The following is a 26,817-nucleotide window of genomic DNA, read 5'->3' as shown; positions in this document are numbered from 1 at the left end:
AGAGCACTAGAGTATTAGAAATATGTCAATAAAAAAACTTAAACGCGCTCACTCCGGTATGTCTCTGATCTATGATCCATGTGGTGAGCGTTGTTAAACTCATTGCGGCGCATTTTGTTTGAATTCTCTGCTGTAATGCGATCTCAGCTGTGTCTTCACTACAGTGCAACAGTGAAACGGGACCCCTCTCAAACAGTGTCGTGCTGCGCAGCGTTCCGAACGTTGTTTGAGCGACATACACCGGTATTACGGTATAATAAAAATTAATATCATGACAAAAATATGGTATGAACCGGTATACCGCCCAGCACTAGCTAGATCTGCAGTAGATTATACATAAATGTACTATTTCATAATGGCTTCAAATGTGACTGATCCATATTTATAGTCCAAGTTTCAATTCGTTTTTAATCTTAAATTGTACCTTTTGGTTAAAAAATAAAAATATAAAAGTCACTAGATCACTAAGAAAAGACAAACTATATATAGTAAATACACAAAGTATAGTAATCTAATTGCTCATATAAATACTATTACATTTCTTTTCAGTTAGTGGTGCACTGAATTAACACACACCATCTGTCAATATGAAATATAAATATAAAAAACATCCTCCATACCTTACTTCAAAGATGGTGTTGATGGTGTAAAGTGAAATCTAGTGACAGCGCTTGGAAAAAATAGACAGGGTCACTACTTTTCAGACATCAGGCAGCGTCCAGAATCTCGGGCACCACCATGACAGTGTTTCCTGTGCACAGCTGCCCTGAAAGCTCGACGTCCCAGAACAAGCTGTGGTCAGAGCGCACTCCCTACATCCTGCTCCTCAACTTCCTGTTTTTCAAACCCCCTCAGATGACCAATAGCAGCCAGCCAGAGACATTAGAGAAAGAGCTAGACAGGGTGGGAAAGAGAAAGCTATAGACACAGGGAGAGAGAAGAAAGGGGAAAAAGGGAGCCATTGGGACAAGCATCTGCTCTGATCCTTCCCCTTGTTATCTTCCTGTCTGTTGGAGACTAAACAACTACACAAGTCCATCTCCTGTGTATTCTCCCAGCATGTTTATTATGTTTACAACTAGGGCCATTTCGCAGGCGACTCCAGCATGCTCTTCCAAGCTCTCGCTCACTTTCTATTCTTTCCATTCGTGGTGTTTTTTTTAAACAAGCAGCACCAGGCTTCCCTTTTTTTGGCCTCCGCTGATAAGAAGCTCAAACCTTCCCAGCTTACATAACTATGAATCACCATTCGATAACGCACCAAAGAAGGATGAAGCCATAAAACAGGACAAAAATTTGCTGTAGACCGTGTAGAACTTTGAAATACAAATGACCAGACCGTCAACCACAAACACTCAGCGTATTACAAACACAAAGGGACTGATTTGCCTCCGTTTAGTGTGGTATTGCAGTTGCGGGTCTGGCGGGAAACTTTAAGGTTCACTTGTAGCGACGCATTGACATAAGAACACAGGGGGAGGGTGGAGAGCCTGGGCTTTTGTTCTCTGGCTTCTAAGAGGTGGATGTGTACCTGCAGATGTGGCGGCCCTGGCCTGGATGGGAAGGAGGCGTGCTGGTGTCTGCCTTTGTGAGCGTGTGCTTATCTTCCTCTCCAGCAGCCCAGGGTAAAGAGTCCGGTCCCGGCAGCTTCGTCGTTGTTAATGTCTCCCGATGCTAATCTGACAATGCCATTTTCCTCTCTTCCACCTCACACTTTCTTTCTTTTTTCTGCTGTCTTGCTTCCTTTCTGCTTTTGCTTCCTTTCTCTCTGGCTCTCATCCTCTCATTCTTTCCCTTGTTAAGTCTCTCAGTTTCCTCTCTCCACATTCCCTCACCTCTGTTTCCAAGGCAACTAATGAGATATAATTAATAAGATCCAGCAAAGGGGTGTGCGTGAAGAAATGAGTGAAAATGAGGCTCGGAGAAGGAGCGTGTGCGAGCGCAGATGGAATAATGTTGCACGCGCTCACTCATGACAAACTTTTCACACCATGTTAACTTCCTTTTTTAAAACATGGCTTAAGGTGGTTACGCGGCAGGACAAATGAGTTCGAAATACATTCTTCACAAGTTGAGATGATCAGGATATGAGCGCCGTTTCAGGGAAATGGTACATATGTACATGTCAACAAAAAAAAGAGCCCTGGAGCAGAGACTGATATATGAGAAATCTTACGCAGGCGTGAACTAGAGATTTATATTTTAGCACTTCATTATGCAAAATATAATAAGAGAACAGAATTAAAGAATAGGGCAGGGTGTGTAGATAATGCTTGAGGAGTACAACTAAATAATTCTATGTAAAATCTCACACCCTCTGAGAAATAGAACTAACGTAGGTGCTATGGGATCAATCTGACATATTTTGTGGTTTACATTGGCACAATGACAACTAGAAGGCCACATCTGGATGTTAAACCCTATATGTCAATGACTGATGTTCTTAAACATGTGACTAATTCTGTACTCGTCATTCAAAACTGATGTCATGCTTAAATCTGGAAACTTGCCACTTACGTCACAAAAAAGGAAGGATGTGATTAAAAATAAACAAGTTTCATTTCACACAAGGACAGACAGACTAGGTGAATATTTCCCTAAAGGGGACTTTATACTATACTATTTGTGAAATATGATCTTAAGACATGTCCCTAGAGCTCACGGTTACTACATATGTGACTGGAGACTGTGTCTGTCCTTGACTGACCCATACAAAAAGCTTTATTTTGATACTGTCAAGCACAGTTCTGAGAAACAAAGGCTTGTGTAACCCAAAAAAAAAGACATTCCCAAGAAAATGACACATAAACTTACACGACTGGATATCAAAACCCTCATTTAAATCCTCTGCCGATGTTTACTCGGTCTATATTTGCTTTGCTTTTCAGCAGTCTGATCTCTCTCATTATCTATGTATTATACTCTGAGATACCAAGAGCTTGAGTGCGTGTGATATAGATGTTTATACACTGCTTGTTTGATGGGTCGCTCTCTGACACTGCTGAGCAGGCAGACATTGGGTGGTTAATCTCTGCTAATGACTGCATGCTCCATTCAACGACTCTCCTCTGACCGTGCTATATTCCCTGTCCGGATCAATGCCAGCTGAGACAATCTTCCGTACTGCTCGTGTATAACTATAACAGGCGAGAGCTTGGTGTCAAGAGGCGGGGAGGTGAGGAAAAGAAAGCCACTTCTCACCTCCAAAATCATGCCATCACCACATCCATCCTCTCCCAGGCTAGAAGGGAAGTAATAACAGCAGGTATGGCCCCAAGAGAGAAAACTTCACAAAATGCATGATTAATCCGTTTTTTGTCAATATATTCTTGCAATTTTTTATTCACGTACATAGGTGTATATACGGTCAATCTCATCCATGTAATCTTAAAGCTCCAAATATATTTTTTATTTATTATAAATTGAATGCTTTCTGACTGCTTTGTCTGGTTTAAACTTTCTTAATCTGTTTCAATGCGAATTTGTGGATTTACTGCATCAAAATGTACTACAGACTTTGCGATTAAAGCAGCAAAATATACATTAATTACCACTGGGGTTATACAATTGTGGTTCTTTTATTAAATGTAATCAATTACTTTATTTATAGTTCATTAAAAAAACAATAAATAAATAAAACAATGAATTAATTAATTAATTTAAAGGAACACGCCAACTTTTTGGGACTTTAGCTTATTCACCGTATCCCCCAGAGTTAGAGAAGTCCATACATACCATTCTCATCTCCGTGCGTGCCATAACTCTGTCTGACACACACAAGGCTAGCCTAGCTTAGCACAAAGACTGGAGGTAAACGGCTCCATCTAGCCTTCTGCTCAATAAGTGACAAAATAACGCCAACATTTTCCTATTTACATGTTGTGATGTGTATAGTTACATCGTGTACTAAGACTGACGGAAAATGAAAAGTTGCGATTTTCTAAACCGATATTTTGTCACTTATTGAGCAGTAGGCTAGCCGGAGCCATTTACCTCCAGTCTTTGTGATAAACTAGGCTAGCGGTGGGTGCGTCAGACAGAGTTATGGCACACACGGAGATGAGAATGGTATGTATGACCTTTCTAACTCTGGGGGACACGGTGAATAAGCTAAAGTCCCAAAAAGTCACCTTGTTCCTTTAAAAATGAACTTGGATGGATGGATGGATGGATGGATGGATGGATGGATGGATGGATGGATGGATGGATGGATGGATGGATGGATGGATGGATGGATGGATGGATGGATGGATGGATGGATGGATGGATGGATGGATGGATGGATGGATGGATGGATGGATGGATGGATGGATGGATGGATGGATGGATGGATGGATGGATGGATGGATGGATGGATGGATGGATGGATGGATGGATGGATGGATGGATGGATGGATGGATGGATGGATGGATGGATGGATGGATGGATGGATGGATGGATGGATGGATGGATGGATGGATGGATGGATGGATGGATGGATGGATGGATGGTTTTTATATGAATTTTGGAAATGTTATTCACATTTTAGTGAACCCCACACAATTTTTCCACCCCACTGATATTCCAAAATACAAAATAATACACCATATTACGTCTAAAATTACACTAGAAACCATGCTATTGTCACGAACAGGATGTCTATTACTTCAAATTATAAAAGCAATAAAGATATACTACATTCACAGTGAAAGAATGCCGAGCGCACACTAGACAATCAATCAAGGATTTAAGCAAGGTCGAGAGCTGGGAGAGGGGCGGACTACACAAGGTGACTTTGACTGAGAAGATGCCTTAGGGGCCGTGCTGAAAAAGCCATGGAGAAAACTTCAATATGGCTCTTGTTCCCACCACTGTCCCCTCCTTGATCATCCATTACATCATTTTCTTTTAGCTTTTGCTAAATTTTTTTTTTTTTAAATGACAAAGACATCTGAAAAAGTAGAAAGTCATGAGCAGAAAAGAGCAACAAGAAATTGTGCAACTAGCCTCAGTTAAACCTACCCTTTGATTGCACAGTCGTTAGGTGTGACGTGCTACTGTGAAGTTCACTCTTCAGCACATGGTAAATGTCATGACTGATTTAAAGCAGGCACTCGTTGTGCACTGTCTCTGTGTGTGAATATGACAGGCAATAAGAAAAGGACAAAAGAGGGGAAAAAAAACTTGTAATGAAACAAGAGAAGTATCACTATTCTCTTCACCACCGACCCCCCTCCACCCTCCACCCCTCTGGTCGTGTGCGGTAGCAGCGTTGTAACATAATTACTGCTGGGACACTCATATTCCCAGTGATCCATTTGCGTCAGTCAGGTTTCCAAGCCGAGCCGATGAATGGATTCTCAGTTTCTCAAGGATAAAGCGATGACCCTCTCTGAACAGTTAGATCCATTTCATGTGGGAAGACCACTGTGCTGGGTGGATGAATGTTTGCGACTAATTGTGACTGGAATCTGGGATTTTGGAGTCTATAATAAAAGTGATGGAACTCCTAGCCAGTCCAGATGTCTTTAACAACTAAACAACCAAATACATGAACCACATTTACATTGGAAAATTGTTCAACGTTTCTCTATATTGGTCAACTTCCAGCAAAAAAAGTGATATTATAGTTGATTTATTTAACACAGTAATGATACTTGCAAGACATTTAGCTTCTATTATGTGACATTTTTCGAATGAAGATTAATAAAAAAAATTTGGAGAAAAGTTTACAAAGTTGGAGAAAGTTCTTAAATTAAGTTCTTAAGTACGTTTTTCACAATATTATTTTAAGATTAAAAAGTGACTGCAAACTCACATTCAGTCGTGGAAAGCCCACTTTTCTGATGCATCCTTATTTGATTTTTTTCCTCATTGAATATTATGTCTCACTCAGAAAAGCGTCATCACAGAGTGGCGAATGCAGTTTCATGTTGTCTTTATGTACGTAACTTAAAGCACAGCTTTTTACCCCCAAAATATAACGGTCTTTGACTGATGTATGATCGTCTTTGACATCATATCTACACCGGCTCACTCAACATCTCCATCAAAAGTGAAAGAATCAAAAAGAAAGAACTGCAAGCTTGTCTTAAAAATAATTTCATCACCGAAATTCATTATGACAGTACATGTCAATGCGCTGCGAGAATGTCTTGACATAAAAGTCAGCATGGGATTTTTTCCCGCCACATGGATGAGTTCCTCAAGAGTAGTTATTAAACTTTACAAACAGATTTTTTACTTGTTTATGAAAAATGGTCAAAGGTTGTGAAATTGCAACAATTCACATGGTGAACATTGGCACAAAAACGTTCAGATTCCACAGATCTTTCATGTTTTTTTTTTTTTAAATGAATCTTTTGATAAATGAAACATAGTGTGACTCATTTTAATTGTATGATTTATACAAAGATTTTTTCTGACTTTCCTCTCCTTCTCTCACCCGCTCTCACACACTAACAGTGCTATATACACACACGCGCACACAGCCAGTGTGATCTCTAGATGAGATGTTTGCATGAAACCATTCTTCCGGACTGTATGAAGTGATGGCATGTTTTCCTGGCTCTCTTTGCATGACTGTCCGTCAGCACAGAAAGAAAGAGAGTCATCACAAGATAGAACTCATTATATCCCCCCACTAATGTACATAGAAGTGTCTGCCCACCCTCAGAACACCCCCCGTTTTGCCCACAGCCACCCTGCGAGCTGTGTTAACTGGCATGGCGGTCTTTTGATGTTGCGCAGATCTCAGCTCAGAAATGATAAACAGATTTTCCTCCTCGGGGAACAGTGGCTCATGAGTATTAAAGATGCCGTGCATTAATGCATAACATGAGCACATGACTCGCAGTAACATCCTCTAGACAGCTAAATCATTGAAAATTCACAATACTGTGACTGTTTCAAAACCTTGTGAGCTGTCTACCTAGACGATATTTTTGGGCATCACAGCCACATTCAAACCTTCAATTGATACTTCACACATCAGAAATCCTCTCTATTGTGGATATGCAAAACTACATATTCAAAATCTACTAGCTGGGGGACCGCCACAACATCTATTCCTAAGAAAAGCATATAATTAGGATGGTCTGCATCAGATACGTTTCTTAGGAGGCATTAACATAAGATAAATTCTTGAATTTAAAAACAGCTGAATGGAGCACAAAGGAATGAAACAGAATGTAGGCGTCTCAGTTTAACTTGACAAATTGCACCGGTTTTACGTGGTCAATACAATCATACTAAAAATACATTTGCGTGTGTTGAAAGTTATGTTATAACGTTACTCTGTGCGTTCGCTCGGTGGCTGCTATGAGACACTTGTTGCACATTACATATTGATATTAGAATATCATATTAATAAAAGCAGAATGACTTGTGTTGCTAAATGGCAGCAAATCATTTTAGAATATAATGTATGGTGGAGAAAATTGTTACTACAAATAAAGTTCTTTTTTCATTATGCTATGTTAGCCACAAAATAGTGTTTTCTTTGTGTTACTCGCGGCAAATCAAGAAAACGAGATTCAAACTATAAGACTAACCATGTTGAGCTATATAACAATGTTTTCGTTTTCTGTCAATAAAGGTATCCAAAAAGTTGCTCATCTGTCTAATAAATCATAGTATATTAAAGCATATTTGGTATTTCCATGGTTTCAATGGAAGTAAAAAGGAAATCGAGGGTAATGTGGATATGATGCCATTGACGTTACAATGGTAAAATGGCTGATTTCTCTGGATTTAAACATTCAAACATGCAAGTAAACATTGTTCTAGTGGTTTTTGGATATTTTAATCCAAAAATCGTACATATTGTGCTTTTAAAGGGGATGGAGTTAAAGACAACTTTTCCAAGCATTTTTTACAGTGCGAATTGCCAAACAACTAAGACACGGCATGTTGTGAGCATGCTAATTAAAGCTAGCCTGGCTCCGCCCTCCTACGTACTTCCGCTCAATTTTCATTTTCCTTCAGTACTCCGTCTGGGATTGTGGCATATTCTCTGGTTTTCTCCGGTCAAATTTTAACCAGTCCAATCAGCGAACAGAGGGAGTGGCTGAGAACGATGACATTGATGTCGTGCCCTAGTTTGAGATGACACACGTCACAAACAAACGTTAGCGATTGGTTATGGCAGATCCAGAGTGGCTCTGGGCAGATCCAATAGTTTTAAACTTCAACAGAGTAACCGTCTTCAAGGAAGTTAACGCTTGTTATTGGAGAGTGGCCAGACTCTCTGTACTAATGAAATGTACAAGAGTCTGGTAGGACCAGGCTAAATTAAAGCACCAGTACTAAAAATATCTCATCTAAAAATATATTTAAAAATATATATATATTTAAAGAAAATCTGTAATCTAGAACTCTGTAATCTCTGCACCCAAATACAACTAAAAATCCTCTCTTTAGCACTCCAGCTGTCACAGCAGACATCCAATGCCTTCCTCTGCCTGACCTGTGAGATACTTCAGCTTTTTACAGGAAAACTTTAGAACGGCTTACAATAAATATTTGATACTTTGCTCTTCCCCTATGACATTTCAATCCTCTTCAGTCCTACTGTTCTACAATACTCCATTATGTAAAAGGTTTATGCAATCCGGGCAGCATGGATGCCATTGACTCATAAATTGGGAAAGGTTGTGAACTGATGAGATTTATATATAGATAGATAGATATATAGATAGAAAGACTCATGCACAATAATCTCTGAAAAGACAAATATGACAGACTAGCAAAAAAAACATGGCACCATCAAAGCTACATGTCATTTGTTTGAAATCTGAAGCAAAAAGCTGTTCGGGTTAAAAATGCTTCCCCTTGAGTGATTTTTCAAAATGGCATGATGGCAACCCGACCCATAGGCTGCATCTCTCTCTGGGGCCCTTGAAGAAAAATGCAATTGCAGAGCACCCTACAATTTTGAGAGCCTGTCACAAAAAAACATCTATTTGGCAAGTCAAACTATTCTCTTAATTTCATTATGGGCTGAAACAGTAGAATCCACTTAGCGTTATTTAGCTGAAGTCTGTTGTTAAGTTTTGCAGAAGGTTCAAACCACTGATTCTTTGTTTTGCAGTACAAGACCGCCTGATAAGAAATGGTTTGAGAAAACAGCGGAAAAGAAAAGAGAGAAAAGAATGTTGCTGTAGCATACATGCTCCAGAGAGGCTGCCGTGATGATTTTTACTTCCTCCATTCAGCACAAAAACAATTTTAAAATATAGATATGCTCTTACATAAACGTCTCCTTGCAGCTGCACTGGTGTTTATGCAACGTACTGTACAATGGAGGCACTTCTTTAGAAAACGCTGCTCTTTAACTAATGGACTCTAAATGCAGTCTCTCTTAACTCTACACAACAAACTAATGTTTGAAGTGCACAGATATGCATTGTCTGTGTATGTTTGCTTTTTGGTTAGCGGGAAATCTCGTCTGTGTAGCATAACAAATAATGATTTCTTTTGATAAAGCAAATCTTTCAGTTGCCTTATTCTAATGAGTTCTCAAATATGCAGAAGAACAAAGTGCAAATATTGGGTTAGTGAGACGATACCATTATTCCTGAGTGGTGGCGGATAAACTAATTCATAATCTGACAGGATTTACATACTTCTAAAATCATGTGCTGCAGCGAGTGAGAGATGTGGCATATCGGTTGATGGGAAATGCAGGTTCGAATCCGACCTGCGACGTGTCCCGATTCCATAGCCAATAAAACTAGCCTAAAGACAAAGAGAGTGTGCTAAAAATAAACTGCAGAGACAAAGGGGTGTAGTGTGGCATTGTGCTAGTGAGAGAGAAGCCCTGCTGCTTGCCTTCCCAGGAATCTTTTCAGCCCAACTGTTCTCCGATAGCCTGTGGCCTGACTTGGTGGTAAGTGACGGCCTTGCTCTCTTCCCATGTGAGCTCTGAAGCAGGCTAGCAGCTAAGCCACTGACAGACAGTCGATCGGCGAAGAGGAGGGGGTGGCCGAGGGAGAGATAAGACCCTGGGTGTCAGAGATGCTGGCCAAGTATGGCCACAGAGCAGCTGAGATACCAGGCCCCGAGTACTATTTCACCTGGATCAGCAGAGAGAGAGAAAGCTGGCAACAAGCAGGACTTTATGCACTCACGGGTGTAGTACAACCAAAGAGTTTGAGAACACAGTGACATGACATAGTACACTTGGCGAAATCAATCAATGTATAGAGTGACCTCAATTTCGAGCCTCTCTGACTTAAATATTCCACTAAGAAGAACATTAAAACCAGAAACCAATTCCAACATTAGACAGAGACCGTATTTCTAGACTGACATTCTTAAAACACTTTCCCCGAAACAAAGCGACATGTACATCTTATTGTCCGGTGTACTTCGCTGCGTTTTAACTGCTAAGACTTTTACTAAGGGAGTGGCGTCATGTTTTCCCTCACTGTAAAGTGCCAGCACCAGAGGGAGGGTGATGTCATGCCTGTAAAACTGATACCTCCCTGTCCTGGCTTCCACTTCTTTCTCCTTACATGGCAGAGGTCAACTACTTCATATCAGCTCCCAAACGAATGAGCCTATCTCGCCATGCCTTCTCTGCTTTACTACGATATCGGGGTATCGGCATGGCAAGCCGATTGATAAATAGACCGACGCTGCTGACCTGTGAACGTTAATCCAATCAATGTGCAAAATCAATGAAAGGAGAAGCCTAATAAAACATGCACAGGCTACAAAGATTTACTATGGTTAACTATTCACAATATTCGGTTACGCCTCAGAATGGGATACAAGACTATGGAGAGAAAATCTCGACTACAGCCAAAGCACCTGAAGCTATCAGATACTGTTCCAAGTCAAGTCATGTCATACTGGTTTTAAATCGTTAGGATCTGCAATGAAAAGTGCTGAATTCAACTTAACTGAATGGTCCTTATGGAGAGAAAGCAGGCTGATGTCTCTCTGAAGCTTGAGATTGTTTCCATCCGGCGACAGAATAAAAATCAAGATGGAAGAGGACCCTGCTATAGTCGAATTCTTCAGCTGAACACCAGTAAAATAAAAGACCCATTGAAATAGCGTTGTGTTGAATATGGATCTAAAAGCACGGGCAATTTCCCTCTCAGCACAGTTAAGACAAAGAGCTCCATTTACATCCAGGATGGAGCTTTTTACATGGACATCCTGCTATCAGTGTGCTACAGACAGTGGAAAGATGGAAAATATTCCAGGTGGCCTTGACAAATCACTGGAGTCATATATTACTGGGATTACGTCTTCGCAAATTCAGGGGATTAGGGTAATTTAAAACTCCCTCACTGTTAGATGTGGCAGTGTGCCAAAAGTATATCGGCAGGGTTCACAGCCAGATCGGACATGTGTTTAGGGTTAGAGAGGAATCGTGCAGTACAAAAGACGGCAATTTCGAATTTTATATTCTGAACAGATCGGCCTGTCATTACAATGATATAAATGCCTAATCACCAGCATTGGGTTCCTCAATGTTTTTCTTTCTTCTCACAGTAGCTCGTGGTCGGAATATGTCTAAAGTAAAGTAAAAAAAAAAGCCAAGGCAATAATTAAATATCCACCAATAACAATTTACAGTATGGCCCTCTGATTGTCATGTATCATATTTTACAACCTTTTGCAGCCACAAACTCACCACATCTCTCCAACAACTGGGAAAAACACGGATGAGGGCCCCTTTCTTCCTGTTTGTAGAGCACAGCTGCATTATTTCCTACCGTGCCACAGGTTCTGACTTGACTTGAACCGCAACAATGCACATTCATGATTAACTGATACAGTGTGACAAATAAAAACAACATTCTTTTGGGATGATCTTTTTCATCAGTAATTAATCATAGTTTTATTTCCTTCACGAGTCAATGAATTACTCTATCGTTTTATCAGTCTGTGTTTAAAGAGTTTAAAGAGAGAACTGTGCTTCTGGCAATAGGGAAAGTCTTGTTAAAAAGGACACACCCAGGACAAGTAGATGGTTTTGCTATTATGATTTACATGCCAAACATGCTTTCAGTTCACTGTGTGACATAGGGCTGGGCGATTTATCGAATTTTCACAACATATTCACGATGCTTTTCCCAGCACTATAAAATTAAGCAACATTGTGATGATTTTAATGCACCTTTTATGTAGCCTCTGATGTCAAATGCATTTGAGGTGTATTCATCTGCCAAAGGAATAGTCTCTGTGACTTATTTTTAAGGTTTTATCAAAAAAAAAAAAAGTTTGATGATAATTATTGTTATTTATGATTTTCACAATTATTGTGGTAAATATGCCTTGTTTATATTTATCTAAATTGTATAAACTACTTGTAACAAAGTATTGAATTTGACTTTGCAATAAACATTTAAAATAAAATTTTCTACAATGGTTGCTCATTATACTATAGTGATTTTGTGTTTGTTTTGCCATCACTGGTTGTGAAGGAAGTATAACAATTGGTGGTTGTGTATTTTGCGCTTAAGAAGTGCTTGTCTTTGAGCTGAAAGCATTACAGACACTCGTGGCATAAAACACTCATGAATGACAGATGATGCGTCATTATTCGATAACAGTTCCTTAAAACTACAAACACAGTGATGATAGAAAGCAATAATGTGGCATGAAAACAACATCACATTCAAAAACCATCTTCTATGCTATAAGAGAAAAACAACACGCCAGAAGGGATGTCAGCTCAAAACAATACAAGCGCGGGGCATTATGGTTCCACTGAGACATGTTTCTCTCTTAAGGTGTGTCCACAATAACATCCAATGCTGATATCCTAAGCACGCGGAGCAGCACACGACTGCAGTTTGAAGCACATATCAGTGCCCACGGAGCAGAGGTAATGAGAGACAGCAGGGGGGTCGGCGGAACACAGGTGCAGACTGCGTCACTCCTCTGAGCCATCAGCCGTGCCTGTCTCTACCACACGTTCACAGGAGCCCACCTCAGAAGCCACACTTGCTTACACGTACCCTCTGTGACATCACGTGACGCATATAGGGCTGAGAGAGAGGACTTTCACAAGCTTTTAAAAGTTCTTCTTTCCCATATGCTCTGTCTCACTTTCAGAAAGTTGCTAGAGGACATTTTACCTTAACGAAATCACTATTAATCATGCAAAAGTATTTCCAATGAATAATTCTAATTGTGAAATTGAAAATGATCTATTCAGAGACAACTAAAAAAGTGTCGACTAAAACTGACAAAAAATTAAAAACATGTTGTTCCTGATATTGATACACACAAACATACACATATATATTTTTATATACTTTTGGGGCAACTTGTACTACAAATAATATTGTAATCATAAAGGAGCATTGAGAACGCATAAGCAATTTATATACAGCATTCAAAAGTTTGGGGTTGGTACGATTTTTTTAAGGTTTATGATTTTTTTTCGTTCACCAAGGCTGCATTTATTTGATCAAAATATAGCACAACAGTAATATTATGAATTATTTTTCATAAATCGTTCTAAAATGCTGATGTGATGCTCAAGAAACATTTCTTATTTTCACAGCTGAGAACAGAATAGAATAGAAAGTTGAAAAGAACAGCATTTATTTAAAATAGATATCTTTTTGTAAACTTATACATTTCTTTAGTCACTTTTGATCAATTTATTGCATCCTTGCTGAATAAAAGTATTCATTTCTTTTTTTTTAACATACATTTACTGTATATTACTGACCCCAAACTTTGAACACAAAATAAATCAAATACAATTTATATTTTTAGAAAATAAAACTAAATAAAAAAAAATGTTTTAATAATAATAATTATAATATAATAAACAATATCCTATTGTTCCTCTTTTTATAAAATATGCTGCATTGTTAGTTAAACAAAGGAAAAGCATATGTCATGGCCAAAAATTTGGTTTCTCTGAAAATCTCAGCATGTCATCTTTATACACCATACATTTGGAATGTAGGTTCTCAGCAAAATTCATAAAAAAAAATTGTAAAAAAAAATCCCCAACAGAGGACAAAAATGATTTGCTGGGTCCCAGGAGAATAAAGAGGCACTCTGATGACAAGCGCAACAACAGATAAAAGACATAATCCTGATCACAGTGGCACTTCAAGATAAACCGCCACTCATAGGAGTTCATAATGAAGCTTGTGTCAAGGCTAATCGCTGACCCACAAAATGAGATAATCTACGGTAAGTTACCCTCCATGGACTACACGGATTAGTGTTCAGCACTTGACGGTTTTTGTTTTGTTTTGGTCTGGTGTTGAGTAACATGGAACTCCTGCCTGTGCTGCCCTTTTAACCCCGAGTGGGCGGCGTGGTGGCAGGGTGAGGAGGCAGAGAGGAAGAGGATCAGTAGGGAAAGAGGATTAGCAGCTTTGGGCTGCTGCTCTGGCTACAGGCTCACACCCGTGATGCCAGCCACGGCCTAGTGCGAAGGGGACACCTGAAGCCAGGTGCTCATGCATGACCGCATCTTCGGGAAGGGCGAAGGAGACAGGAAAGGGGTTGTCCATCCTTAAGCCGCTCTGCACTGTTCAGCAGCACATGTGCTGAGTGGACCGTATGGGGTGGCTTAACACCAGAGGTCACATCCAAGGGCAGGGCGGTCGAAAGGTCAACGTTAGCTGTTTCTTTAGACAACGCAGACGTAGAGTTCCCGTCGTGCAGCACTAAAGAAGTAGATCATTCAATGCAGATGGCATTTGCTTTCAAAAATGCTGTTACATCAAACACGTGTGGTCAGAAACGATTGGGTTTCATGGGTAAAGTTGTATCTATATGCAGGGAAGGACCAAATTGTAAATAACTATTTCAACCTACCAATACAATGTTCCCTGGAAACTTTGACCACTTATTCAAATGCCTACGATATTAAAAATGGAATTGATATTGATAGAAATTTGATACAGTGTGGCTATGGCACTCTGAGACTACAGTCTCCATTAAACTTCAGATGGACAGCCATTAATGTTTAATACCCTTTAATGAATGTTAGGAGTTAAATGGATATTACGTTCTTGCTCATTTACAGCAGATTTGAAAGTACCAAAATGGAAGTACATTTGTTTACAAACATTTTGGTTGGGTAACATTGACTACTAATTCCAGCGTTCTTTTCTAAATTGTCTTCTTGATGACCCAGACAGACCTGAAAGCTTTTCTAGGGAGTGACAAATAGAGAAACAGGAATACATTCAGCTGACGTGTGTCTAGCCAGATAATTCTCAGTTGTAAGTCCCTCTCACATGCTCTTATTTAATTATAATTTTGTGCTTGCTTTTTTGCCCCAGCCATTCTGCAACACTGGCTATAAACTTTAAATACGATTTAACCAATACTAACTCTAAAATCTTATCCACATGTCAGAAAGTGAGCTGTATTTTCATGTGGTGAGGAGGCCTGTGCCAACTTGGATGCTAATCCCCAAGCCAATGGTTTGGAAATCATCATCACTACATATTAAGAAGCTGCCTAATAAAGCTGAAACTGAGGAGCCTAAGAACCTGATAGATGGTTTTATTTGGCAAGTGAAATGGAAACCTATTTACAGCTTGCAACAGACGCAGTTGTGTGTGCATGCGAGTTAAATGAGGAGCTAATATTTTGATACACGTCTTAAATGATGGTTTTTCTGTTTGCCTAACATGCTCCCCATATCCTCTGGTAACTTATTTAGAATCAAAAGTGTGGCGATGTGGAGTGGTGGTGGGACAGGAGGCAGCCAGAGGTTTCTGGTTTTGGAGCTGCTACTTATGGGGTGACCCCGCTGGGACGTCGTACATTCCACTGGGTTAGAGAGCCGATCCAAAAACCACAGATAATAGAGAGGGAAGTCAGCGCAGACTAAAATCAACTGAATATATGCATGTGGATGCATATTCATAACTCTGCCCTTTATGGTGATAAAAGCGGCCCATTTATACGCCTTTTATTGAACAAAAAAAATCCTCTGAGATGTTCCCAGAGGAGGGAAAAAGGTCTGCGTTGCCCACACAAGCAAACTATGGCTCAAACATTATCTGCTGGGCTCAAGATTCTGCATCCTGCCTCCAGGTCTCACGGGAGAATGCTGGAATCTCCAGCTCAATGATAGGGTTCCAATAAACAATGAATCACGCTGCTCTGAGCAAGCGTGAAAGAGAGCCATTGCACAAAAAGAAAACCGAGCGTGATTTAATGGACGTGGTGCAGAAGTATGGCACATTCCATAGGGCTGATCTGAAAAATATTTAGAACAGAACTGCTAAAGAGTCTTCACACTCTGGGAAAAAGAATGGGCCTCGAACAAGTAATGAGCATGATGCGTCAAATGCAATGAGTTTCCAGTAAGTATTGCAAAATGTGTCATTGAGTGGTTTTGTTGTTGGTTTATATTGCAAATGAACATTTCACTCAATTAACAATATCTAGTAAAAAAAGCTGTATTTTTTAATTTCACAGAATTCCAAAATCTTGCTGTCTAAATAATAGACTGCATCACATTTTACGCAGCAATTCATAAATGAAAAAATCTCTCTCTTTTTTTTTTTTGAAATGTACAGACTAACAAAATTACATACCAGTGCCCTTGTTTTGAAAAGCTCCAGCCTCCACTTGTTAAATAACATTTGTGGCAAACTTTGAGACTGAACAATGCATCCTTTGCCAGCTGCAGCTGACTCAAATAAGACACTTAAGAACAGGGTGTTTCACTTTAAATTCAGCTAACGTGAAATTAACCGTCAAATTAAACACTACACCTTCTGCGATGCCAGTGTAACTCCTATTTGAAACAAGACCAACAACTTGTTTTCAACAGAGTTTCACCGTATAAATCCTATTGTGCATGTAGAGTATAGCATTAGCAGGCACTCAACATTAGATGTCAACTGACTGTATGGCACTGTATCGTGTTTACTTCATTAGATTCAATACAAAAAAAGTGAGGCTCTGTGTACAGATGCAGCATTGTTTGACAGGAAGAGAAGAAGAGCTGGGCTTACCCTAACAAACGAAGCAGCGCGATCCTCAGCCCTGGACCCAAAATATCCAGCTCAAGTCTTATTTACGTTCTTTCTTCCTTTGCTTTCAATGCTTCTCTCTACTTGGAGCTTCCTGGTGCTTTCTCCTCCTTGGGTAAAATGCCCTGTTCGAGGGGGAAGGGAAGAGAGGAAAAGTGTTTCGCTCAGTGATTCAGAAGCATGGTGTAAACGCCAGCCTTCTCTTTCTGACAACCAGCGTTAATTGCAGATCAGACTCGCCCACACACTCCAGACTCTCTCTATTCACTCTCTCCTGGAAGGAGCTGAGAGCAGGCTGTGAGATTGGAGTGCTATGAACAGCACAGTGGGAGATGCTCTAACCCCCACCCTGCGCAACACCAATCACCACCTCTGGAGCTCGACTTCACCACGGCTGACTTTATTTCACAAGAATGGCACAGGCATGGACTGACGCCCATGGGACGATGCATACTGACAGAAGAGGTACAAGTGCACCATAAAGCACAAGCCATAAATCGGATGCGTTAAACCAGATGAAGTGTAAACTACAGTCTACGGCAAGCCTAGGGGAGACATATTAAGAAGTGGCCCTGAGAAAACTTCTACAGCCCAAGTGCGCTCTGATCTCAAGCTGTAAGACACAAGAAGTCTAACCTGAAAATCATATTAGATACCGATTGCATGGGATTTATTCAACTGCATTAGCAGTGACTGGGGTCGAAAAGAGGAGTGATTTAAATGCAATTAATGTACAATAGAAAACAACCCCATAAAATATAGGAAATAGCAGCTTCATATCTAGTGATAAAGAAACAAACAAAACATCATAAACAAAAGATGCTTTATTAACAGAGCACAGCAGGACACCAATTTCAAGTGTGATGTTGCTTTATCGGATTTGTAGAGGGGCATGCCGAGTGAACAGCATTCAGAATATTAAAAGAATTCCTTCGCTGACTAATTCATTGTCAAGTGTGTAAACAGAAAGCTATTGAATTTCAGTGTGATGTTTTCAGTGCTGACTTTGCACCCATGTTTAGTTTGGGCTTATTAAACTATAATGAAGTCGCACAGAAGGCCAGATGGAAAAAGTGTGATGGTATATTATACACTTGACTGGGATATTACATCTTTACAATGTACCTCATATGAAAACGAGGGCAGCAAAACACATTTATTTAAAACATATTTGGTTTGCAACTAAACTTTTTCAATGCGTGTCATTATGCGTACTGTTAATGGGCTAATCAAACTATTGTAAATAAAACCAATTCTGACACCAAGGCTGAATAAATCTCTGTCCTTCATAAATACATACTTCATAAACACTTATGTACAACTTTATATATGATGTTTTTAACTAATATGCACTTATATGCAGCTCTGGAAAAATATTAAGAGACCACTTAACATTGGGAAATCAACGTTAAGAGGTCTCTTAATTTTTTTCAGATATTTGAATATATATATATATATATATATATATATATATATATATATATATATATATATATATATATATATATATATATATATATATATATATATATATATATATATATATATATATATATATATATATATATATATATATATACAATACTTATTGTGTTCAAGTCAAATAGCAAAACGCTGTAATTATAGATGTAATTACAGAAATGAATTACAGATGCACACGCAGTATATGTGTACATTATAAACACACCCTAAATACCAAAATGTACACAATACATACATATCAAATGACTAAGTACATAGTAGTTAAAGTGAGTCCAAATCTTGATTTTTATTAAATAACACTACTTCTTATTTACTTATGTTATGCCTGGACACATCAAAACAATCACAAATCACGTTTGTTTTTTTGTTTCTATTTTAGCTATACCATCTCTCTGAGCAGCTTGAAATATTGAACTAATTCATGAATCTATAGTGTGTTGGGCCCTGACCACTGGCTGTAAGCCTCTTAAAGGCCAAACAATCAGAGGGACAGACATTCTTCCTGAGGTCATTTTCATGATGATGTACCGTAACCTGATTGCCTGCCTCGTGTGACTCGTAATTGCAATGCTTGTCAGACACAACCATAGGAACACAGCCCCATTTAGCCTTCGACATTCGGACAACAGGTCAAGACAACGTGGCTTAATTCTCTATTAGTTTGATCATTTTTATATCTTTATCAATACGAAATAGTTTTTATTGATACACCTAAAACATTTGTGAAGGTCAAAGTGACATAGCATCTTGTAATGTTGCGTTTAAGGCAAGTCTAAGACACTTAACTGATAACTAAATGGCGGCTACAGGGCCATTAACAGAGGCATGTGTAATCTTACAAGCACAAGTACTACACTCTCTGGCTGTGGATGATTAGGCTTTTCCCTCACTGTGCATGTCAAAGTCAGCAGCTCTTGCAGAAAAGAGTAAAGACACAGCGCAAAAAAAAAGAGGGATTTACAATGAAATGCTTGTTGCAATAAAGGTAATGCATTTAAAGCCTTTATCCGATCATATTTTTCTGCCTGAGTAAAGCAAATACTAAAGCTAATATTTTTAAACAAGCTTTTATGAAGTTGCTGAGACAAATACCAAATTATTTCTTCAAATGAACCATTTTTATATTGTATTAGCCTGGATTTTATTCAAATATATTTGAGAAGCCAAAACAGGCCATTTTCTATAAGTAATAAAAGGGAATGACCCAATTGTCGATTAGTGGCAATGCAAGCTCAAAAAAAAAAAAGAGATTAAATTGAAATGATATTTAATTGAATAACTTTCCTGCAGTATGACCTTGCAGATGAGTCACAATCATGTACCACACAATAGCTAGACCTCTCACTAGTTTGTAACAAGACCTTGTGACCTCGTGAATAACGTTAAATCACAAGTGAAATTAATATGCTATTAAAAAATAATTGATGGCATCAATTTACACTTGTCTCAGTTTATTCACTAGCATACAGTATGTACAGAGAGACTCCAATAACCCATGCGACGCTTCACCAATATGACACTTCGTGCTGTTCCTATAGTTTCCACTATCCAAATCTCTGCAAGAGTCCAGCACCATCTACATTTCAGACTGAAAAGTATTTGCAAAGTCCAAAAAGTTGGGCATAACAAAAGATCAATAACTTTCTCTTATAATCGTTTTAGATAATGTCCTACATTATAACGCTGTTGACTGTGCGTGTTAGAGTGTGTCTTAAAACGTAAAACTTTACTAATCACGAATGATATTGTCTAAAGTGCGACAAATAAGTTGTATGTGCTAGTTTGGGTGCTTTAAACAACTTTTCCTTTCAAAAAGCCTGCTAGAATGGAATACATTGGCGTTCAACTTTAACCACAGTTGCAGATATGTTGTTAGGAGACTAAACAAAGTCAAGAAACATGTCGCGCGGGTTCTGAAGTTGAACTTGCCCTGTTCTGAAGTTCTGAATCTCTGCAGGTGACCCTCTTCACCCAGTCATATTCAGAAACGAAAGCTTAGCGGATTTCAAAGTAACCTACATTGTTCTCACAAACTCTACACTTACAGTAAAATTGTTACTATCTGCTGTCTTTCCAGACTTCATTTTTAATCGCCCCTCCAGAAATATTCAACACCGCCCGGAAAATGATGCGAGACTAGAGCGCAACTATGCCAAGTGTCAAAGTGGACTGAACCCAAAACCACGCACGAGCTCTTCTTCACAGAGAATTACGAGCACGGAAAATATTGTTGTCCTTCAGTCAGGTGCTCGCGACTCGGCACCAAACACTTCCAGACGTGTTGCCGACCACTAGACACACACATGACAAACATGTTTAGCTTCCCAAACGAATTCTAACGCGTTTAATTTGCGCTCATCCATTCTCACTCCACGACTCCCTCCTCTCTCTCGCTCGCTCTCTCTCTCTCTCTGACTGCTGTGTAACATTGTTGCTATTTTTGCCACTCACCTTTTTTTCTTCGCGGTCCCCCTCGCTGTATATAGATACTGTGTATCAGTGACTCCCGTGGATACACTGTGACATAAATGTATTTTCAGTCACATTGACACACGGCTTCTATTTTCGGGAGCTGGGCTGACAAACTCAGAAGAAGCAGCAGTCGCTCTTGTCACAACACAAGCGCCTCCCCCAATATGACGAACACTAGACGGAGTCAAGCACCTACGGCAAGCCTATTATTCCTTACAACGAAGTATTTTCAATCGCCATTTAACTGTTACTTGTCTTTTATTTCAAGTAAGATATGAAATAGTGACTTCCTATCCTTTAGTAAAAAAATATATTTCCAATGAATTCCATCTACTTAATTATTAACAATCTCAAGTTAGAACCAATTCCAGCTCCAGTAGATTTGCTACTTAATTTCATATCCATGTGTTACCTCACAACTGCATTTTACTTAGGCTGTATTTTATGTAATGATTAGTCAGATTATTTTATTGCTTGATTAAAAGTTTTAAATCTGTTAGAAATCTTACAAGTAATAATCAGTAATGCATATTAGTGTCTATCTATGTCTAACTGCTACTAAGAAAACTGGAATATGCCTAACTATTGGAATAACTAACGTACTAAGTCCTAAAGAAGTTGCAAGTAAAACTGGAAAATGTACCAGCAATAACTTGAATACACAGGCTACTAGTCGGAAGTGCACAGTAATTATCTAAATGCGGGGTTTTCAATCTTTTAGATGTCACGGACCCCCAAATATGATCATCCCTGTGTGAGGGACCCCCATCCTAAATGTATAAGGCATCTGTCTTTTATAAACACTCAATTCATACACACATTTTTTTTATTGTAAAATGTACAAATAATTTCAGTTATATTATTATATATTTTGTTCTACTCAATGTAGTAATGTATTTTATATGTATTATTTTTTATATTTTTTTATGTATTTAATTTTAATCTAATTTTATTTATGTATATTAATACATTTTATTTTATTTATTTTAATCTAATTTCATTTATTTAACAGATTAATAACTAACTACTTTTTTTATTTAGATTAAATGTATTTCTTTACTCATTCATTTTAATCTAATTATAATTAAAAAAAAATATTGACCGTTTTTTCGCAACTTTTCCACTGACCCCCTTCACTCTCTTGCAAAACCATGGGAAAACCCCTGAGATGAGTCCAATGAAAAAAATTATTTGGAGCAGTTTTAGGATAGTGGCTAGTAGCAAAGAATAATTAAATATTAATAATTTAATAATTAAAACTAGTCACTATTTGATTATTTCGTAGAAGTAAAAACTCCAAATACAAATTAATTAAAATAGATTCTAGTTATTCTTAAGTAATAATTGCTACTTGGGCTTGCCATAAAATGCCGCCTCCTCATCCTCCACCTCCTACTCTACTCGTGTCTCATCTCGAGTTTAAAAACAAATATGAAAAACTCAAGAACTGCGACTTAAGCTAGATGGAAACAACACGAAAGAAGTCGTAGCCTACATTGTGTTTTTGTCAAAAGTAAAAGCGATAAACAAGTGAGCGCGCCAGTTAAGGAGAAAAGGAAATGAAACTGCTCCCTAACCGCCACACCATGACATCACCGTCTTTAACAGTTTAAAAAGCGCGGAACAACCCGAATAGGAGGCTATATGTTCATGTCATCGAATCGAGGAAGTGTACTGTCGCGCAAAAAAAAGTTAATAAGTAAAAAAGACGTCACTATTAGGTACAATTCTCCACAGCAACCATTGCTGGATGCTTGCTAAAACCACGTTACGTCACGTGCAGAGCAATTTAATATTTATTATGGTCGTTAGACTGGCACTACCTTAGATACGATTGACGTAAGTTCTATAAAACAGTAGTAACAATAGGGTCAGTGCATCTGAAGTGACATGTTTCTCATCCAATCCGATCCCTCAGTGGCTTGTCACGGACCAATCAGATAAAAGAGGCAGGCTGCGTTTTACGTTGCATGTGTCAGAGTCACGTGTAGTTGTAGGATCAGTGCAAGAGGTGTGGTACTGAACATGAGTTGTTTTTACTGGGACATAGAGGGAATTTGTATTAGCACCGTTTAACCACATGGGACAGACAGGATATCAAATGAATTACACGTTAAAACAATGCAAAGACCAATAGATAAAGTTTGGGCCCTTCATAAATGATTTACATTTATACAATTCAGTTTTCCTTTGGAATCAGTGTTGTTATTAGCCTTATCTTATTACTAAACTAAAGTGAAAGTGTTATCACTTTCATAACTTTCTAATCCCCAGTACAGTTTGACTTTGTGGTTCATATTGCACCTGGGCACAGATCTTGGAAGTAAATAAGCCAATAAGCAATCATCATGAATTCAGATGACAATCAAAACTGGCAGCAGTCACAATGTTTATTATGCAGCTACTTTGAGTAAACAGATGTTTGCAGCATGAATATAATTTCTCGACAATTTTAAGCTATAACAAATGTTTAAAATAAAAAAAATGAGTCTTTTCTTCACTGATCCTTTCCTTTATTTGTGTAAAGGATGTTGAACAGATCAACCTTCTATATGCATGGCTTTTTTATTATGTCACCCTACTGTAAGATAACCTAAAATATGTCCATATTAATTAACATAAAATTAATTAAATGCTATTTTAAAAACGACAAATTGTGTAATTTGACTTTTGCTTTAGTGTCATTTACATGCACAATGATAAAAAAGCACAACCAGCATGACAAGTTCAGCAGTATAAAAGTATGGCTACTTGATTACAGCATATCAATTTCTTAAGACAAGTACTGTTTCCTATGCTGGTGTCATCTGAAATAACTAAGCTACAATAAAAGATATAGCAACCGAATCAAACACTGTAGTAAGTAATCCCTTGAAAATGGCTATGGATATTGATGAAATCCCTGATTATGTGGACTCTATGACTTCACATTTTTTCACATTCTATTTGGAGCCATGTAAAGCTGGAGCTGTGCATAAAAATAGTCCCATCAGGGCTAGGCACATACTCCGGATCCCCTGTGCAAACACCCATTGGCACCAGAACCCTAACAAACCACAATGAACACCAGCCACCTGTGATCTAGAGATTAGCAAGACGTTTTGTTCTTCTTACGTCTAATTTAGTGTTTAATCAGCTGTAACTGAACATTTTAACTGGTAAGTATAGGCTAGTGAAAATATTATTATGAAATGTAAAATAATTTTTTTAAAGCAATTTAAAAAAAAAAAATCAGTGTAGTGCAGGCAAAGCAGACAGCTAACACTGAAATATTACTTCATATACTTCAAAATTGAAACAAAAATGAGCTGGAAACCATTAAAAAAGTCCTCCTAGAAAGTTCCTCTGTTCACAATTTCAACTCTCTAAAACTGAATGAAAATGTTATTCAAGTAAAATGAAAGTGGTGCAATCCTGCAAAAAACTTACAATCTGCAATGATAAAGTCTTGATGATGTTGAGTGTACTTATTATGAAGAAATAAGTCAACGTTACAGTAATAAAAATTACAGAAAATAAAAGTTAAAATGGACATAAAGATGTTGTTTAATATTAAATATTTTTCCAATTATACATATACATACATATATATATATATATATATAGCCCTATATATATATTAGGGCTGTCAAACGATTAATTGCGATTAATCACATCCAAAATAAAGATTTGTGTTTACATAATGTGTGTGTGCTGTGTATAATTATTATGTTTTATATGTATTATATGTGTTTTATATGTATATGTATTATATATATACACAAATACATGTATATATCTAAGCAACATTTGCATGCATATAAATATGTATTTATAAATGTATAATATATATATATATATATATATATATATATATATATATATATATATATATATATATATATATATATATATATATATATATATATATATATAATATTTAAAAAAAATAATGCACAGTACACACGCATATTATGTAAATACAAACTTCTATTTTGGATGTGATTAATCGCAATTAATCGTTTGACAGCACTAATATATATAATATATATATATATAATATTTAAAAAAAATAATGCACAGTACACACGCATATTATGTAAATACAAACTTCTATTTTGGATGTGATTAATCGCAATTAATCGTTTGACAGCACTAATATATATATATATATATATATATATATATATATATATATATATATATATATATATATATATATATACATACATACATGTATATATCTAAGCAACATTTGCCTGCATATACTGTAAATATGTATTTATAAATGTATAATTATATATATATACATACATACATGTATATATCTAAGCAACATTTGCATGCATATACTGTAAATATGTATTTATAAATGTATGATATATATATATATAAAATATTTAAAAAATTATAATACACACACACACACACATTATCTAAATACAAACTTCTATTTTGGATGTGATTAATCGCAATTAATCGTTTGACAGAACTAGTATATATATTATATATATATATATATTATACATTTATAAATACATATTTACAGTATATGCATGCAAATGTTGCTTAGATATATACATGTATATATATGTATATATATATGCATGGGTACACTAAATATTTGTTGTTAAGCAGCACTCTTCTTGCATTAGTCTATTACTTACCAATCACAAGCAGTCAGGTCATGTGTTAATATTTTGTATACAATACATCTGCCCCGTTGCCCCTCCCCCTTGGCGTATCTCACCTGTTTCTGGAGATGATCGATTACCTTCACAGAACCTGCTGCTAAGGCCTTCCTCAGGTATCTTTCTCTGTTGTGCCACTCTTACTTTCTTAATTTCCCTTTAATTACTTGAATTATCTCTCTTTCTCTTTCTGCTCTCACGTTCTCTCTTTCTCTCTAGTGCTTTCTATTTCTCTTGCTTTCCTCAAAGCCAGACCAGCTGGCTTTGGACGGCTTTCTTCTTGCCCCTGTGAGGCCTGACTTCACACTCTTGTCCCTGGGTCTTTCTGCCGGAAGGGAGCTGGGCGACAGAAGTTTGAAGGGTAGGATCCCAGATGGACGCTGACATGCTGGGCATGCGTGTATGTGACAGGGCTTGGCTCAGGGGAGTGGTGGACCAGCCGCAGCTGTCACTCACCAATACCGAGGGTGTTAGATGTGTTTTGTGTCGTTATTATTCTTAATAAAAGTGATGGGAGAACAACAATGCCTGACTGTTCACAAGAGATGGAAGAAACTCCCTGTCGGTTCGCTTTCTCATAATAAAGCCTTGCCAGTGCCACCGCCATTATTTCCAAGTATCATTTTAATTGCCATTGGAAGTCATCTAAATACCAAACAGCAAAATTTCTAATTGCATATTGCCATGGTTTCAACAAATAATGACAAAATAAGCCAGCTGAAGCACTTCAATTATGTGCCTGCCAGCTGAAGTTAAAGTTTTGTATTGATAGGTCATAAAGACCCAGAGAATTGCACTAGGGTTTATAAAACACTCAAATAGAAGACAGCTGACATTTTCAGCATTGTACCAGACCACAAATAGCTCCAGACTGCTTAGATACTATGCCACCAATTAAATAAAGGATATTATAATATCGCTCATATAACAGACTAATAGAGCACCATAGAGTTTCTGTCTGAACTTTCTTAGAGTCTTTTTGAACAACAGGCTCATCGGACTCATAAACACACTGGAGGTTTGTTTTGACGGCAGATTCTTGATTAACACATCCTTACAATTAGAAGCCAAACACCTTTAAATGTCTCCCTCGTTGTCCACAGTTCCCAACAAAAATGGTTCCTCAAAGCTAGATTCTGGTATATCTGACCTTCCAAAAAAGTTATTCATGTATTGGAGTAAAAGATTATCTCGATATAACTTAGGTATCATGAACTAACAA

General features: G+C 37.7%; 1 protein-coding gene across 50 annotated transcripts in view; it reads right to left on the bottom strand.

The window, feature by feature from the left end:
- mef2aa (myocyte enhancer factor 2aa) overlaps positions 1-25,936 on the bottom strand; it is a 103,054-nt gene extending 77,118 nt beyond the window's left edge. For 10 of the 50 annotated variants that reach the window (XM_079825971.1, XM_079826006.1, XM_079825972.1 and 7 more), the window contains exons 1-2: positions 25,655-25,922; positions 16,954-17,096 (exon numbers count right to left, since the gene is read on the bottom strand). The gene's annotated coding sequence lies outside the window, so the exon portion shown is untranslated. Of the gene's footprint in view, positions 1-620; positions 790-16,953; positions 17,097-20,904; positions 21,092-25,654 lie in introns of those variants that run through there. The other 40 variants (XM_079825960.1, XM_079826004.1, XM_079825961.1 and 37 more) reach the window with 14 other exon arrangements.
- Positions 25,937-26,817: the final 881 nt, after the last annotated feature.

Source organism: Gobio gobio (assembly GCF_949357685.1).
Source record: "Gobio gobio genome assembly, chromosome: 9".
In the NCBI taxonomy this organism is placed as follows: Eukaryota; Metazoa; Chordata; class Actinopteri; order Cypriniformes; family Gobionidae; genus Gobio; species Gobio gobio.
This window is presented reverse-complemented; position numbering and strand designations above follow the sequence as displayed.